At 28.2% G+C, this 16,858-nt stretch overlaps 1 long non-coding RNA gene across 1 annotated transcript; it reads left to right on the top strand.

Moving 5' to 3' along the window:
- Nucleotides 1–13,323: 13,323 nt before the first annotated feature.
- LOC112723757 (uncharacterized) lies at nucleotides 13,324–14,827 on the top strand. Its single transcript, XR_003163154.3, has 2 exons — nucleotides 13,324–13,455; nucleotides 14,536–14,827. It is a non-coding gene; the product is annotated as an uncharacterized lncRNA (long non-coding RNA).
- The last annotated feature ends 2,031 nt before the right edge of the window (nucleotides 14,828–16,858 follow it).

Below are 16,858 nucleotides of genomic sequence, written 5' to 3'. Positions count from 1 at the left end.
CTTAAATTTTTTTGTAAATATATCTAACTTTTTTTATATACTAAATATTATAATATTTAATAATATAGTGTTTATACAACAATAACTCAAAATATTAATCCAAAATATACTTGGACCAGTAAGATCTCAAAGTAAGAAAGATCAACCTAAGTCTATTGTTAAGGTCTCAAATCCAACTTAGATTCATTACCTTAAAGTCCAATGCAGATGAAGTTTACGTGTCCCATCTCAAATTGGCTCAGATTGGATCTCAATTGCTAGTTAGCTATAGTAATGGGTACTTAAGAGAGCGTGACGAACCCCTTTCCTTAAAGCCCAATACAGATGAAGTCTATTCATCTACATGTCCTGTCTCAAATCGGCTTAGATTAAATCTCAGTTACTAATTAGGTATAAAAATGGGTACTTAATGGAGCGTGAGGAGCCCCTTTCCTATCCCTCACTCCCATTTTTAAAAAAATGCCCCTATTCCCTTTACGTCTTTACAAGTCCGCGCTTAATTATCTCCTTAAAGAGTGCGAATCCCCTTGAGTGTCTATAGATATTCTTTAAAAAATTTTGAAAAAATTTAATAAAAAAGATATAATATAATAATTATAAAATAATTAATTCAATATAATTCAACACAAGTCATAACATATTCATTTTAAAAATAACATTTTAAAAAAAATTATAAATTAAACATATTCCAATATAATAACATAACATCATTTTTGAGGCGATACTTAACAACATAATGATGAACTTAATAGGCACACACACATATATATATATATATATATATATATATATATATATATATATATATATATATATATATATATATATATATATATATATATATATATATATAGAAGGGGGCTAAGAATGAGTCCGGAAGAAAAAGAAAGGATTGAAATTGAAAGTAGAAATTAGGATTAAAAAATTTAAAAAATAGATTTATGTATATATAAATTAGTAATTTTATATTCACGTGGATTTAACGGGTCTCATGGGAATGGTACTTATGTCTCTGTCTCCATCCATTTCATGTGGATGTGTTGTGAGGATTTTACGAGTCCCATCAAGTCTTAAATCATAAGTAATTCCCACGAATATTCGTTTCGGTTGATTTTTTCATCATTCCTACTATTGCTAGCATTCGTTGGTTCGTTACATGGAGCTATTTCAACCACTCAGTAAATATTCAGATAACCAAAGTCTAAGTTATATCATTCTCATAAAGTCACATGTATCCTTGTTATAACAATATTAATCGAAGATAAATGGATAAACTCTAAATGAGTACATTTTTCATATATATAACAATAACTAATATCGCATATTATAACTTGTGAAATCATAATATTTTGAGAAGTGATGTATAGACAACTTAAATATTGATAAATCTGAAAAATTTTAGAAATTTGTCTATAGTCTAAGATTAATATATTTTGAAATGATATCGATAACTCAGAGTGTTGAGAGAGAGAGAGAGAGAGAGAGAGAGAGAGAGAGAGAGAGAGAGAGAGAGAGAGAGAGAGAGAGAGAGAGAGAGAGAGAGAGAGAGAGAGAGAGAGAGAGAGAGAGAGAGATGAAGCTTAGATGAATGAATAAGAGAATGAGAATGTGATTATTGTGTAGCGGCTACAGCTGATAGGAGTTTATATACATATGTTGAGACACGTGACTTGCTGCACCTGTTACCACTAATTAGTTGCTAACTAATTGCTAAGTGACTCTAACAAACTTCCGTTATTCTGTTCTATTATCCTGTCATCCCCCCTCAAACTCAACGATTGAGGTTGCTCAATCTTGAGTTTGGATTGAAAGGTTGCAAACCGTGAGGAGCTTACTGCCTTAGTCATGACATCGGCAATTTGAGCATCTCCAGGGATATGATGAATCTGGACTCGCCCTTTGGCTACATGGTCTCGCACCAAATGGAGATCAATCTCAAAATGCTTTGAGCGAGAATGAAGCATAGGATTTGCAGACATTAACACAGCACCTGTATTGTCACAATACACTTTGGGGGTAGGTACAAGAATGTGAATTTCACCAAGTAGATTTCGAATCCAGAGCAGCTCGGCTACCACATTGGCAATGCCACGGTACTCAGCCTCTGTGCTGGAACGAGATACTGCAGCCTGCTTCTTTGAGCACCAAGAAACAGGGTTCGGCCCAAACATGACACAATAGCCAGTAGTGGATTTGCGATCCTCAATGTCTGAGGCCCAATCAGAGTCAGTATATCCTGTAAGGATCAATTCAGTAGGTTTGCGCAGATGAAGCCCCATGGTCCTCGTGCCTTGCAGATACCTGAGGATACGCTTTACCGCCTTCCAATGCTTGTCCAGTGGAGTTTGCATAAATTGGCAGACTTTGTTGACACAGAACGCAATTTCAGGCTTGGTGACAGTGAGGTATTGGAGGCTTCCAACAACAGATCTGTACAGGCTCACATGCTCAAATGGCACACCATCTGTGGATGTCAACTTCAAGTTAGAAGTCATAGGGGTAGCAGCAGCCTTAGAGTCTCCCATGTTAGCCTTCTTTAGCAAATCATTAATGTACTTCGTCTGGGACAGTAGTAGGCCCCCACAAGATGTTCGAGTGACTTCAATGCCCAAAAAATACTTTAATTCTCCCATATCTCTAAGTGAGAACTTGGAGTGAAGTTGTTGCACTAATTTGGCAATAGCCTCTTTTGAAGTTCCAGTGACGATAATATCGTCCACATACACAAGGAGGAACACTGTGGCTTTACTGGTGTGTTTGAAGAACAGGGAGACATCTGATTTAGTAAAGGAGAATCCCAGAGTGTATAGTGCTGCCCTTAGAGTATTAAACCAGGATCTGGGTGCATGCTTTAGACCATAAAGCGACCTAGTTAGTTTGCACATAATTTCCGAGCCACCAATTTCAAAGCCTTGCGGCTATCTCATATATACTTCTTCTTGCAGGCTCCCATTCAAGAATGCATTATTCACATCAAGTTGAGTTAGGGGCCAGTGATTTTGCAATGCTAGAGTGAGAATAACCCGAATAGTGGCTGGCTTGACAACAGGGCTAAAGGTCTCCTTGAAGTCTATGCCTGGCCTTTGATTGAAGCCCTGAGCAACAAGCCGGGCTTTAAATTTGTTGATGGAACCATCTGGATTCTGTTTAACACGAAACACCCATTTGCTACCAATTGCACGTCTGTTCGGAGGCAGAGCGGTGAGCTGCCAGGTACTGTTCTTTATCAATGCTGCATATTCGTCTTCCATTGCTTGTCGCCAATGTGGTATTGTCATGGTTTCTTTGGCTGTTTTGGGTAAAGGGAATGAGTGTAGTTCAGAATTGAAGAGTTTAGGTTTGGTGATGCCGTTCTTGGCACGGGTAGTCATGGAATGAGTGTTAGATGGTGCAAAGAGTGTGGAGACAGCTGCAGGTCTTGAAGGGTTGATGAAATTAGTGGTGTTAGCATGTGAATTGCTGACTTAATAGGCCAAATCTGTAGATTGGGGATCTGAGTTAATAGATTAGTGAGGAGGAACTGAACTAGGCAAGGCGGAATGAATGAGAGGGATAGTTGGGAGGGTGGAGGATAAGGGTGATTCTGGAGAAGGTAATGAACGAGGAGTAAAGCCAAGAGTTGGGTCTTTGAAGGGAAAATGATCTTCTTGAAATATGACATTTCTTGTGATAAGAATCTTGCCATCTGTTTTGAGGAATTTGAACCCCTTGTGGTGAATTGCTGGGCCAAGATAGACACAGGGCTCAGACCTGAATTGCAGCTTGTGTTTGTTGTAAGGGCGAGTGTTAGGGAAGCATAAGCAGCCAAATACTTTCACCATTTGAAGAGAGGGAGCTTTGCCAAACAATTTGCAGCTTGGAGATTGGAAATTTAACACTGGTGTAGGTAGTAGGTTTATTAAGGTTGCAGCAGTCATGAAGGCATCAGGCCAATACTGAACAGGCACTACTGCTTCTGCCAACAATGTGAGCCCCATGGTTGTGATGTGCTTGTGCTTTCTTTCTGCTACACCATTCTGTTGGTGAACGTGTGGACAAGAGAACCTATGCACAATTCCTTCAGACCTCAAGTAGTTAGATAAACACAAAAATTCTTTTGCATTATCAGATTGTAATGCTTTTATCCTAGTACCTAATTGGAGTTCCACCATTTTTTTAAAAGCAAGGAAGACAGAATAAATTTGTGATCTAACAGTTCCTTGGAGGAGCGTCTCTTGGAATCCTGACATTTCACCAAACACTTGTTAGGATGAAATTCAAGCCATACATTATTATCACAAACGAATTGATGAACACTTAAAAGATTCTTCGTGAGTTCAGGAACGTGTAGCAATTTGTTTAGCATAAAAACGTGCTTTGAAGAAAATGGTTTTAAAACGGAACTTCCAACATTAGATATTTGTAAGGCATTACCATCACCCACAATTACTTGCTCATTCCCATTGTAGCCTGTAAATTCAGAGAAGTTGCTTCTGTCAGGAGTCATGTGGTGTGTTGCGTCAGAATTTGGGTACCAATTTGGATCATAAACTGTTGCTTGATCTAGAGGAATGTTGCTCGTAGCAATATTAGCACTAGTTCTGCCAGTTGACTGAGTGCTTCCACCTCCACTACTGTTCTGATTATTGTATCTATACCAGCAATCACGAGCACTGTGACCTGCCTTGTCGCACACTTGACAGACTATTCTATCATAATTTCTTCCATAGCTACCATAGTTTCCTCTTCCTCGTCGCGGATTTGCTCGACCATAGTTCATTCTTCCATTTCCTCGTCCTCTTTGCAAGAAACTGCCTCTATTGCTTGAAAAATTCCTATATCCTTCTCTATCACCATAGGTAGATTCAGAATTGTATCTGCGCTGTTGAGACGGATGAAACTGTGCAACATTTGCCATCATTGGTTTTGGTTTCTTAAATTTCTCTAACCATTCTTCTTGTGCCATCAGCATTGCTTCTAACGCTCCAATTTGAAGAGGCGTGTCTCTAGTGTTGATTGATGTGATAAAGGAGCTATATTCTTCAGAGAGGCCTTCAAGAATGGCTTCAACATGTGCTGATTCATCAATTTGAGCTCCTACTGACACTAATGCATCCACAGTTTTCTTTATTTCTAATAAGTAATTTGCCATTGTACCTTCTTTCTTTGTGTTGCTGAGCTTTGCTCTCAATTGCCTGACCTTGGCTTTCATTTGTGCAGTGAAAAAGCCCTGAAGTCTCTGCCAGATCTGATGAGAGGTTGTACATCCTACCATTCTTGCTGCAAATGACAGAGTCATTGAGGCTAGGAGCCAGGTTTTCAAGAAAGAATCTTGTCTCTTCCAGATCTTGAATTCTGCAGTTACTATGCCATTTCTTTTATCTTCTTCTGATCGAAATTGTGTTGGAACATTCACTCCATTGATGAAATCCACAAGCTCATGAGCTTCGATGGAGGCTTCAGCTTGATCCTTCCAAGAAAAATAGTTTTCCTCATCTAACTTGATTGAAATCGGAATTGAAAAATTGTGCACCACTGTTGCTGGTTGATTTATTGCAATACTTCCACTTACTGGTGGTGGAATAGCCATGGCTTGAGACGTTTCTACCATTGAACCCTAAAACTCTGATACCATGAAATGGTATCGATAACTCAGAGTGTTGAGAGAGAGAGAGAGAGAGAGATGAAGCTTAGATGAATGAATAAGAGAATGAGAATGTGATTATTGTGTAGCAGCTACAGCTGATAGGAGTTTAAATACATATGTTGAGATACGTGACTTGCTGCACCTGTTACCACTAATTAGTTGCTAACTAATTGCTAAGTGACTCTAACAAACTTCCGTTATTCTATTCTATTATCCTGTCATATTTGAATTACATATATGTTATTTATCTTATATATTTTTTATTTTATTTTATAAAGACTTATAATTTTTTTATTAATAATGCCAGTGGCTATAGAGAAACTTTAATTTTACCTTTAAATGAAATTATAGAAAAATTAAAAATAAAATTGGTTGATATTATTTTGACAATTCATTTAATTTTTAATTTAAATCAAAATAAAATTGTATATTCAATATATATTTGTTTGTTTATCCTAATAATTGTATATAATAGATAATATATTTAAGTATATTTTGAAAAAAATAATTTAATTTTATATAATTAAAAGATAACCATGAAATTAAGACTAAGATGAAGTAAAATACAATAAATGTATAAGGAGTAAAAGTAAAATAAATAATTAAAAATAAGATAAAGAAGAAATTAAAAGAAGTAAAAGAAAATAAAAAAAAGACAATATGTATAAAAAAAAGTTTAGTATAATCCATGAATATAAAAGATGAAACAAAAATCAAGATATGTTTTTATTAAAAAATTTTAAGAAAAATATTATGAAAAAAACCTAGTTCTAATGAAAATTTTTTAATATTAATAAATAAAATAATAATTTTTTTAAAAACTATTAATCAAAATACATAAAATTACATTCTGATTCATATATATATATAAAATAATAAAAAATTAATTTAAATTAAATTTATTATTTCTTTTTTTATTTATTATTCATTAAATAATTCAATATTTATCTTAGTCAAATCAAATAATTAATATAATTGATTAGTTATAATTAATGTTATTCATCCTAGTAGTATAACTAAAACATATTGACACGTCAATAATAAAATTAAAACTAAATATTAAGAATAAAATTAAAACAAAATAGTATTTGCTATTTTTTTAAATAAAAATCACTACACTTTTAAAATGCATCACTTTAATACAATGATATTTTTATTAAAAATAAAAATTATGATAAATATCACATATATTTGTTAGTAAACTATATATAAATATTTTAAAAGTATATCACTTTTATTATATATATAAAAATAATTTAGATACATTTAAATGTGACTATTATAATTAACTAAGTATTATATATTTTTTAATAATTTATATTTAATAATTTATCTCTAATAATACATTTAATAATGTAACAGTTAATTTGTTGTATCTGTAAAATTTTTAGTTATAGTAAAAATATAAGATATGATGCAGAAAAAAATTAAAGCGATATAAATTTTTTATTAAAAAATACTTTTTGTTTAGTTTTATAGACATTTGTCTATTTTTTTCAAGTCATAAATTTTAACTGATATAAACTTATGACAGTTAAGTGTACCAAAAAAAATAACAATCAATAAAAAAATAAAATTTAAATAAGACAAATATGTTCTAAAAGAATTAAAATAAAATAAAGGTCTCCAATTATAATTATTCATCATAATCATATATATTTACTTTAGGATTTATATTTAAAAAATTCAGAATATTAATATCTTATATTTTTTATTTTTTCAATTTTAAACTGTCATAAATATTAGTTTTTCTTCAATAATGACATTCTTTTTTAAAAAATGAACATAATTAAATAATTCTAAAAATATATAATAATTTTTAAAATAATAAAAAGATATATAGTTACCTAAAATATAATATTTGTGTCGCAACTGAAAATTAATTGTCAATATGAAAATTATATATAATATCATATCGTAATCAAATAAATATTTAATCAAATAATTTAATATTTATATAATATGACAAAATAAATTGATTAAGCTTAATCATAGTAAGTTCTCAAATTTAAATTTTTATAAATCAAACTTTATTATGTTTTGTCGAAGTAAATTATGCAATAAAAAATTCATAAAAAATTATTGATGTTCAAATAATAGAAATAAGATCATATTAATTATATTTATATAATAATCTAAAATTATAAAATTAAATATTTATCATATATATTAAAATAAAAAATAATATATTCATAAATAAAAAATTATTATTAAAAGTTAAATATGCAGAACAAATTATAACTTATAAAAATTATTTCTAAAATTTATTACATAAATAGTAAAAGTTATGTATCTATATAAATTAAATTATATTAATTATAAGATGTTAAATATCTAATTTAATTAATTAATTAATTATAATTAATTTAATTTAATAATTTAAAAATAATTTTAATTATTTATATATAAAAAACCAAAAAATGATTCTTATAACAAAAGTATTAGGGATCATATAAAAAAGTATTATATATAATAAATTATTTTCATTCCTTTATATATTGCATATTTTGGGTCAAATAAATTGCGTGAATTGAGAAGATAAAAATTAAAAAGCATAGCGGTTACCATAAAAGTTGGAAAGAATCGCGGGTGTGTTTTGTGAAGCATGACGTTCGAGTGCAGAAAATACCAAGTGCCTTATTTGAGATTTTTTATTTTAATAAATAAATTAATTATAATAATTATTGAAATAAATAATTTAAAAAATATTTATCTTTGATAAATATTTTTTTATCTTGTTTACACTGTAAATAAGATAATTTTGTACGTATCTCGTTTACAGTATAAACGAAATATATGTTATCTTGTTTACACGGTAAACGAGATATATGTATTTATAAATAATTAAATATAATTTTTAAAAATAATAAAAAAATATTAAAAAATCTAAATTAGACCAAATTCTTAAATATGGTATGTTTCAAAATAACAGAAAAGATGAACTGTCCATTTAACACGGTCATCTTTTTTTCGAACAGGGATTGATTCTTAATGGGAATTATCTAACCAATCAAAAAACAAGATAAGCCTCAAAGTGGTTCCTGAAGTTGCACTCAAGTCTCATAGTAGTCTCTAAACTTAATAGTTACTCATATTCGTCCCTGAAATTGAACTCTGAAACTCAGAATTGTCCTTCAAGCACATTCTATCCACCTGGCACTATCGGAAAGCTGATCTGGACTCTTTCGTGACAAGCTGGTCAGGTAACGGCTAGCTGACGTGGATTAGTAAACTTTTATCACAATTTGGTCCCTAAATCAAAATTAAAAATTTTAATCCCCAAATTTAATTATTATTCTCTTCTCTATAGTAGTAATCCCTCACTTTTCTTTTCTTCTCTTCTCTGTATAGATGTGAAAGAGACTACAAATTACAACTTCATTAAAAACACGCATATGTTTTGTTAATTAAAAGTCACATATTATATGCACTCATTCAACTCTAGTTTAATTAAAATGTTTTACAAAATTCAATTTTGTATTTTTATATGATTTTACAAAAATCTATCTCTTATATTTACGGAATTAAAAAGTTACATTGTTATTATTATATACTACATTACATTTTCTTTCGAATCCTGTTCCAAAATAATCATGCATCATCATAATTTAACTGTCATTCACATAGTATTAATATAAAGTGTTATATTATGGCATTTCAAATCGTATGACATCTCCATTAAAATGACGTATCTAAAATTTTATTATAACTAAATAGGTATTTCAAATTAATTAAGGATAACATTAGAAAAACAAAAAAATAGCAAAAATTTACCTAATTTAATATTTATTATTTTAGTCTCTAATTAATAAAAAACTAATTAAGCAAAATAAATATAATTAACTAATTTAAGACACTAATTTGATCATATTAAAATATTAATCATATCATATTTTTATTTGCAAATGTTATGCTGATATTTTAATATTTTATATTAGCATTAGAGATGAGATTCACAATTTATGAATTTAGGAATCAATTTAATCATTTTTAAAAGTCAACAAATTTTTATGAACGTTCACGATTTGATTTTAGAAACTAAACTTTGCATTATTTCTTTAATTATATATATCACATAACTTTTTTTATGTTATAATCTCATCATCTTTCGTACAGAAAAAAAGGATAAAAACAGTTAAATTTGTTCAAATAATAGTTGTTAAGAAGACTCTAATTGTTCTTATTGTTATAAGATACTTCAACTAAAAATAAACAAAAAAAAATCTTGTGAATTTGGGATATGAAGATTTATGGCTGTAGAGAAAAGAGGGATCACTATAGAGAAGAGAACGATGATTAAATTTGGGGATTAAAATTTTTAATTTTGATTTAGGGACTAAATTGCACCATAAAAGTTTACTAATCCACGTCAGCTAGCCGTTATCTGGCCAACGTGTCACGGAGAAGTCCAAATCAACTTTCCGGTGGTGCCAGATGGACGGAATGTGTCGGAAAAACGAATCTGAGTCCCAGAGTGCAACTTCAGGGATGAATATGGGTAACTTTTAAGTTAAAGGACTACTATGAGACTCAAGTGCAACTTTAGAGACCACTTTAAGACTTATCTCATAAAAAAATTGTCAAAAGATGAAAGTAAGTGAATGAAAGAAGCAATAATATTAATAATAGGTAGTTAAAAAAAAAGATAACCATGTTATTAATAGTGGACAATTTAACCGTGCACTGATGTATGTTTTCATTTATTTTAACGGTTAGAAAAGTAAACATATTAATGTGTTTATTTTAAATGCACAGTCTATCTTCTCTATTATTTAAAATGGACTATTTATTTTCCTTATTATTTAAAATTGTCTATCTTTTTTATTATTTGAAATATTCCATTGGTAAGAGTTTGATTCAATTTAAATCATTAATATTTTTTATTATTTTTAAAAATAATATTTAATTATTTATAAATACATATATCTCGTTTACATTATAAACAAAATATATAAAAATTAAAAAATTTTCCATATTTCATTTATACTGTACACAAAATAAAAAAATATTTATTTTAATAAATATTTTTTAAATTATTTATTTCGATAATTATTATAATTAATTTATTTATTAAAATAAAAAATCCGCGTTATTAGTCAATTATGAGTCTTCAATGCTTATAGCCTTATACATTACACATTTACACATGTTCTATGCAAGACATGTTTTGAGGTTGAGCATTTCCAGTAACCTTTTCTACATTAATATTTTTATGTTTCCAAGACTAACTCAAATGATTTAAAAGAGGTGAGATGAAAAAGAGATATGGGTGTCTTTTGTGTCTACTCGTATCCTAATAAAAAATAAAAAATTTTTTTAAATACATTTGGATACATTTAATATTATTATATATGAACGAGTTTAATTTTATTTTTAACATATATTCTTAAAATAAATTTAAAAATAATATATATTATTAATTATTAAAATAAAAAATATTTTAAATATTTTATATAATAAAAAATATTAAAAATAAATAAAAATTAATTTATATTTTAATATTAATAAATTAACAAAATATCATTATAATTTATTTAAAAAATATTTTATATTTTAAATATATGTCTTGTAAGATTTTTAAAATTGTGTTTCTGCGTATTTGTATTATGTTCTATTATATCTTATGTTCGTGTCAGTATTTATACATCATAACTATTAATATTCTGATCATAGCAGTTGAATTAAAAAATTAATAAATTCCGGAATCATTTGATAATTTCTTAGTGTTATAGACTATTTTGAAAAATGCTTAAAATGTCAAAGAATAAATTAGACATTATCTAAAATAAAATATCTAGTTGATTACATTTTTAATGTTTTCCAAATATATCTATCTAAATGAGGATAAGTGTATCTTATGTTTGATTCTTTTCATAAAAGTCGGTTGCATGTAATATCTATTTAAATAAGGCTAAATGTCTCTTATAAAAAAATTAAGAGAAAATTCTACTTTTCTTTTCTGTGAGATGTTAAAATAATATTCTATTATCTTCTATTTTATAAATGTATATTTTTCTCTATTCTAACTTTTAAAAAATCTCATCTTTAATCTATTTTAAATTTTTTGTGTTAACTAATATTAACTTTATTTATTTTTTAAGAAAAAAAAATATTTTTTTTTAAAAAATACCCATTAACAAAAATTTTATTTTTTATCATTAAATTTTACTTACCAAAATACCCTTTTAATAAATTATTTTTTTATTGATTAAATTGTATTTTTATTAAAATACTTTTTAAAAAATTAATAATTAAATTATTTTTTCTAAGATACCTACCTTTCAATAATTTTTTAATTATTAAATGGTGATTTTACTAAAATTTTTGTTAACAATTATTTTTATATTTTACTATTAATTTTTTGATATCAATATATATTATTTTAATATTAAATAAAAAAATCTTACCACTGTTAATATATATAACAATTAATATATATTGATATTAAAAAATAATCTTACTAAAATTTTTTATTTAATATTAAAATAATATATATATATATATAGAGAAAAATTAATATTAAAATATAAAAAAATTGTTAACAAAAATTTTGGTAAAATTATAATTTAATAATTAAAAAATTATTGAAGGGTATTTTAGAAAAAAATGATATAATTATTAAATTTTTTTAAAAAATACAATTTAATCAATAAAAAAATAATTTATTAAATGATATTTTGGTAAGCAAAATTTAATGATAAAAAATAAAATTTTTACTAATGGGTATTTTTTTAAAAAATAATTTATTTTTTCTTAAAAAATGGATAAAGTTAATATTAGTTAACAAAAAAAAATTTAAATGGATTAAAGAGGAGTTTTTTAAAAATTAGAAGAGAGGAGAATGTATATTTATAAAATAGAGGAGAGAGGAGTGTAATTTTTTCAAAAATTAATTACGAAATTAAAAATTAATTTTTAAGTACGGTCATTTGGATAACGTATCAAATGTCTGGGAATTAAGATACAGAGGATGCTCTTATAAAGACGTATAAAACGTCTTTTTGTAAAGACACTTATATGTCGTACTATTATTAGACGTATTAATGAATTGATTATTTTTAATTTTTTTAAAAAAAATAGAATAAACCCAATTTTTTTATAACAACAACAATAAATCTAATTGTTATCAGATCAAGTCAAACCGATCAATTTACATAACCCACTTGATCATAGTTTTTTTTTTCTAAAACAAAATTAGGAATATATTTGTTTTTTTATCAAAAAATTTAAACATGATTCGCTTTAGATTGTGTAAATTGGTCGAATCAAATCGGGTCTAATAATTATAGTGCGGACAACTGAGTTTATTATTGTTGCTATAATAAACCGATTTTATTATAGTTTATTAAAAAATAAATTATTAGCCGATTTAACAAAGATATCCAATAATATCATAACACATATAAACGTTTTAAAAAAAGATATTTTCAATATCTTTATCGAAATAATCTCCTTAAGATGTAATCAAGTTAATTTAATATTAATAAAAATTAATTATAAATAATATTATTCTAAACTTTATTATTTAACTTGATTCAACTTTATTCATAAAAAAAACTTAAATATATAACATTACTCATTAATTAATCCACCACAAAGAAAAATAATTAATGACTATGCCTTCCACGATATAGCATCATTTGCTGTAATGAAAATCAATGCAGTTTTCCTTATAAACATATGCACTCAAGCTTTATATTCATTCTACCATGCCATAGGCAAATTAAAACAAAAACTTCTCAAAATTACTTTCAAAATGGCAAAAGCTTCCTTGTTACTTCCTTACTTGCTTCTCTTATTTATCGTAGTCTCTGAATCTGGGGAATCTGGTACACTCTCACACTCTCTCTTTCGCTTGCTTGCTTTCTTTCTTTCTTCAGTGTTTCTATGTGTCTCTCTGATTTATGCTTGAAATTAAAATATTATACATATTGCTTCAAAAATTGATATTAATTAATAGTTCGGCAGGGCTGAAAAACTTTTTTTTTCACACTATTTTTCTATTAGTTCCTCCGCTAAAAATAAGTATCATTTATAATATAGAGTAATATTACTACTCAATGTCCGAATAATTTTTAGTCAGACAATTCGATTTTTAACAAATTTTAATTGTTAAATGAGTTTTTAATTTTTTTTATTTTGTTAAATATATTAACTTTGTTTCAAATTTTAGTAAAATGTTAAATAGATTATTAGTCTTTATCGTTATTTATTAAAATATAACAGTTTTAAAAAAATTTAAAATTCTTATATTTGTCTCTATATAAATGAACAATTTGATATGAACTTTGATTATTTATCTAACGAAATAAAAATTTGAAGAATGATTTGGCAATTATAATTTGTTAAACACTAAAATATTTGACTAAAAATTTTTTAGAAATTGATTTTGATTTGGTTTAGTGAAAATTTTTTAAAAAGGTACTTATCAAACTCCTCATTTTGTATTTGTCCTCGCATTTTTTAAAATATAGAATACTTTTAGAAGTACTTAAAGTAAAAAATTTTAAAGACCAGTTGTGCTTATCAAAATTAAAGAATTTAATATAATTTCATACATTAACTAATATCAAAATTTAATTCTTATATTAATATCTATTATAATATTTTTAAATTTAAAAATTATTTTACCAAATATATATACTTTTTTATTATTTTTGTTTATTAAAGATTATTTTTAATCTAATTTATCAAACATAGATACTATAACTTTTAAAAAATTATCTTTTAAAAATTAATTTTATAAATTATTTTTAGAAAATAAAAATTTTACTAAATTAAGTATTAGTATATATATATAACATGCGCTTTATTTTCAAAGGTAGCATATGTTACAAATTATACTATAAGAATGTAATTTATTTGTATGTATTATGATTTGTTTGTAACTAAAATCTTAATCTTGTCAGGCATGGTTGAGAGAAGTAATTCATGTGTGAGGGATCGAGATTGCCAATATTTGTTTTGTCCCCGATTTCCAAGGCCCTGCACAAAGGAATGCATTGATGGAGGTTGCGGTTGCAATTGCCATCCACCAGCAATGAAACAAGTCTGATCTTTACAATACATGCAATTATATATTTTATATATATGAAAAAGAAAGTTTAGTTGAAGATCCTATCGTTTAAAATAAGATGTAAAAATTCCATTATATTTGGGATTTTGATTTTAATAAAATTTTCCTCAACAGATTTTTTTTTTTTTTTTTTTTGGTGACTCAACAGATATTATTTTAATATTGTGAGATTATTTTTCTCCTGTTAAGTATATATAAAATATCTGTTAGATAGACGATAATGAAAAATTTAAACAATATAAATAATAGATTAATTTCTTGGCTCACTAAAAGAAAAATTCACAACTCAAATAACAAAAAAAAAAAAATTATCCCCCATTTTAAAATTTTAACCATCTTCTCCCTCTCTCAAAACACTACCAGCGCGGTCTCCTACCCCAAGTAGCCCTCACATCGTTGTTCTCTCCTCATCATCGGACGCTATTATCACCAGTCCAGGTGCGGCATCGCTTTTTTTTCATACCGAAATCCTCCTCGCTGCTGAGCTCGTGGACGCGGTCGCTGCTTCGCTAACCATCCCCAACCGGACGTTGCTCTCCACCCCGTCCGACACCAATCTCGCGACCAAGCTTTGTCATTTGTCGCTGGTTCGGCCAGAACCCCCCAACGGCATCGCATCTCCTCCTCACGGCATTGTTATGGGCCCGTCGCCGCCAGATTCTCCTCACTGTCAATGGTTCGTCAACAAGGATATTCAACGGCGTCGTCGGATCGGACTCCTCATCGCGCTTGACTTGTCACACACAGTCATTGACATGGCTCACCCTCTAGTAAAAATAATCATACACTAAAGGATAAAAATAATCATCTACATTTTTAATAAATTAACCATTTGCATACTTACTAAAATGTTTATTCTAAACATTACAACGGTGGTAGGTAACCATCCTTATACCTACTAAAAAGACCATCTTAAACTTTACAGCAGGAGGCTTTGTCGGTGTCGGCGGTAGGGGGCCGCGGCTGGCCAGGAGGTGCAGCAGCGCGAGGTGAGGACCGAAGAATGATGATGACGAGTTTTGTGCGTGTATCGAAGGTTATGGTGTGTAGTATTAATGCGGTTAAATGTTAATCCTAATTTTTTAAATTTTAAAATTAAAAATTAAATAATTAATTAATGATCTGATTTTTCATTTTAATTTTATCTTTTTTTTAATCTATTATTCACATTGTTTACAATTATCATTATTTTTTTATATTTTCTCATATAAAATACATATTAAAAATAAATTAAATAACATATATTTATATAAATATGTAATAAAAGTTAATATTTAAATTTGTCCCTAAAAAACTACCTAATCTTTAAATTGGTCTCCAAAAAATTAAATTAGTCATACTAATTTTTAAAAGATAGAACGTAAATCAATTTAATTTTCATCAGTTAAATAATAACATATCACGTTAAGTGTCATGTCATGACATATTAATGTCACATGTTACAAGATTATTATTTAATGTGTTATATTAGTGACACTTAGGTATGTCATGTGTAATCTCAGAGAGAGAGAGAGAGAGAGAGAGAGAGAGAGAGAGAGAGAGAGAGAGAGAGAGAGAGAGAGAGAGAGAGAGAGAGAGAGAGAGAGAGAGAGAGAGAGAGAGAGAGAGAGAGAGAGAGAGAGAGAGAGAGAGAGAGAGAGAGAGAGAGAGAGAGAGAGAGAGAGAGAGAGAGAGAGAGAGAGGAAAAAAATTCTACAGACAAAGATCCTAGAGTTTTGAATAAAGAAGAGTTTCAACGGTTAGAACTTGATTCCTTCTCGGTTTTTGTCGACAATCTACCGGAAGATATCTCAAAGCGGGAGCTCTTCAACATGTTCAAATGGACAGGCAGAATCATCGATATATATCTGTCGCGAAAGACTAAAAATGGCAGAATCTACCTATTTGCTTTCATACGGTATACAACAAAAGGAGGAGCATTGAAGGCTTTACGGATATGAACAGGTGGGTTCTAAGAGGCAAAAGACTATTTGTAGGAGAAGCGAAATATAGAAAGGAAGGTGTAATGCAATTTAGGAATGGCAAGAACAAGAACGGCAAGGAGGTTACTGAAACTGCAAGACACGGCGCAGGAAGAAGTGATCCAACGAATACAATTGTAAGAGCAGCTGAGGTAAGAGAGGCAACGAAGCCGAGTGGTTCACTTAACAAGGAAT

The sequence above is a fragment of the Arachis hypogaea genome, chromosome 11, assembly GCF_003086295.3.
Source record: "Arachis hypogaea cultivar Tifrunner chromosome 11, arahy.Tifrunner.gnm2.J5K5, whole genome shotgun sequence".
Lineage (NCBI taxonomy): Eukaryota > Viridiplantae > Streptophyta > Magnoliopsida > Fabales > Fabaceae > Arachis > Arachis hypogaea.
The sequence above is the reverse complement of the archived record's forward strand: the minus strand, read 5'-3'. Positions and strand labels throughout refer to the sequence as shown.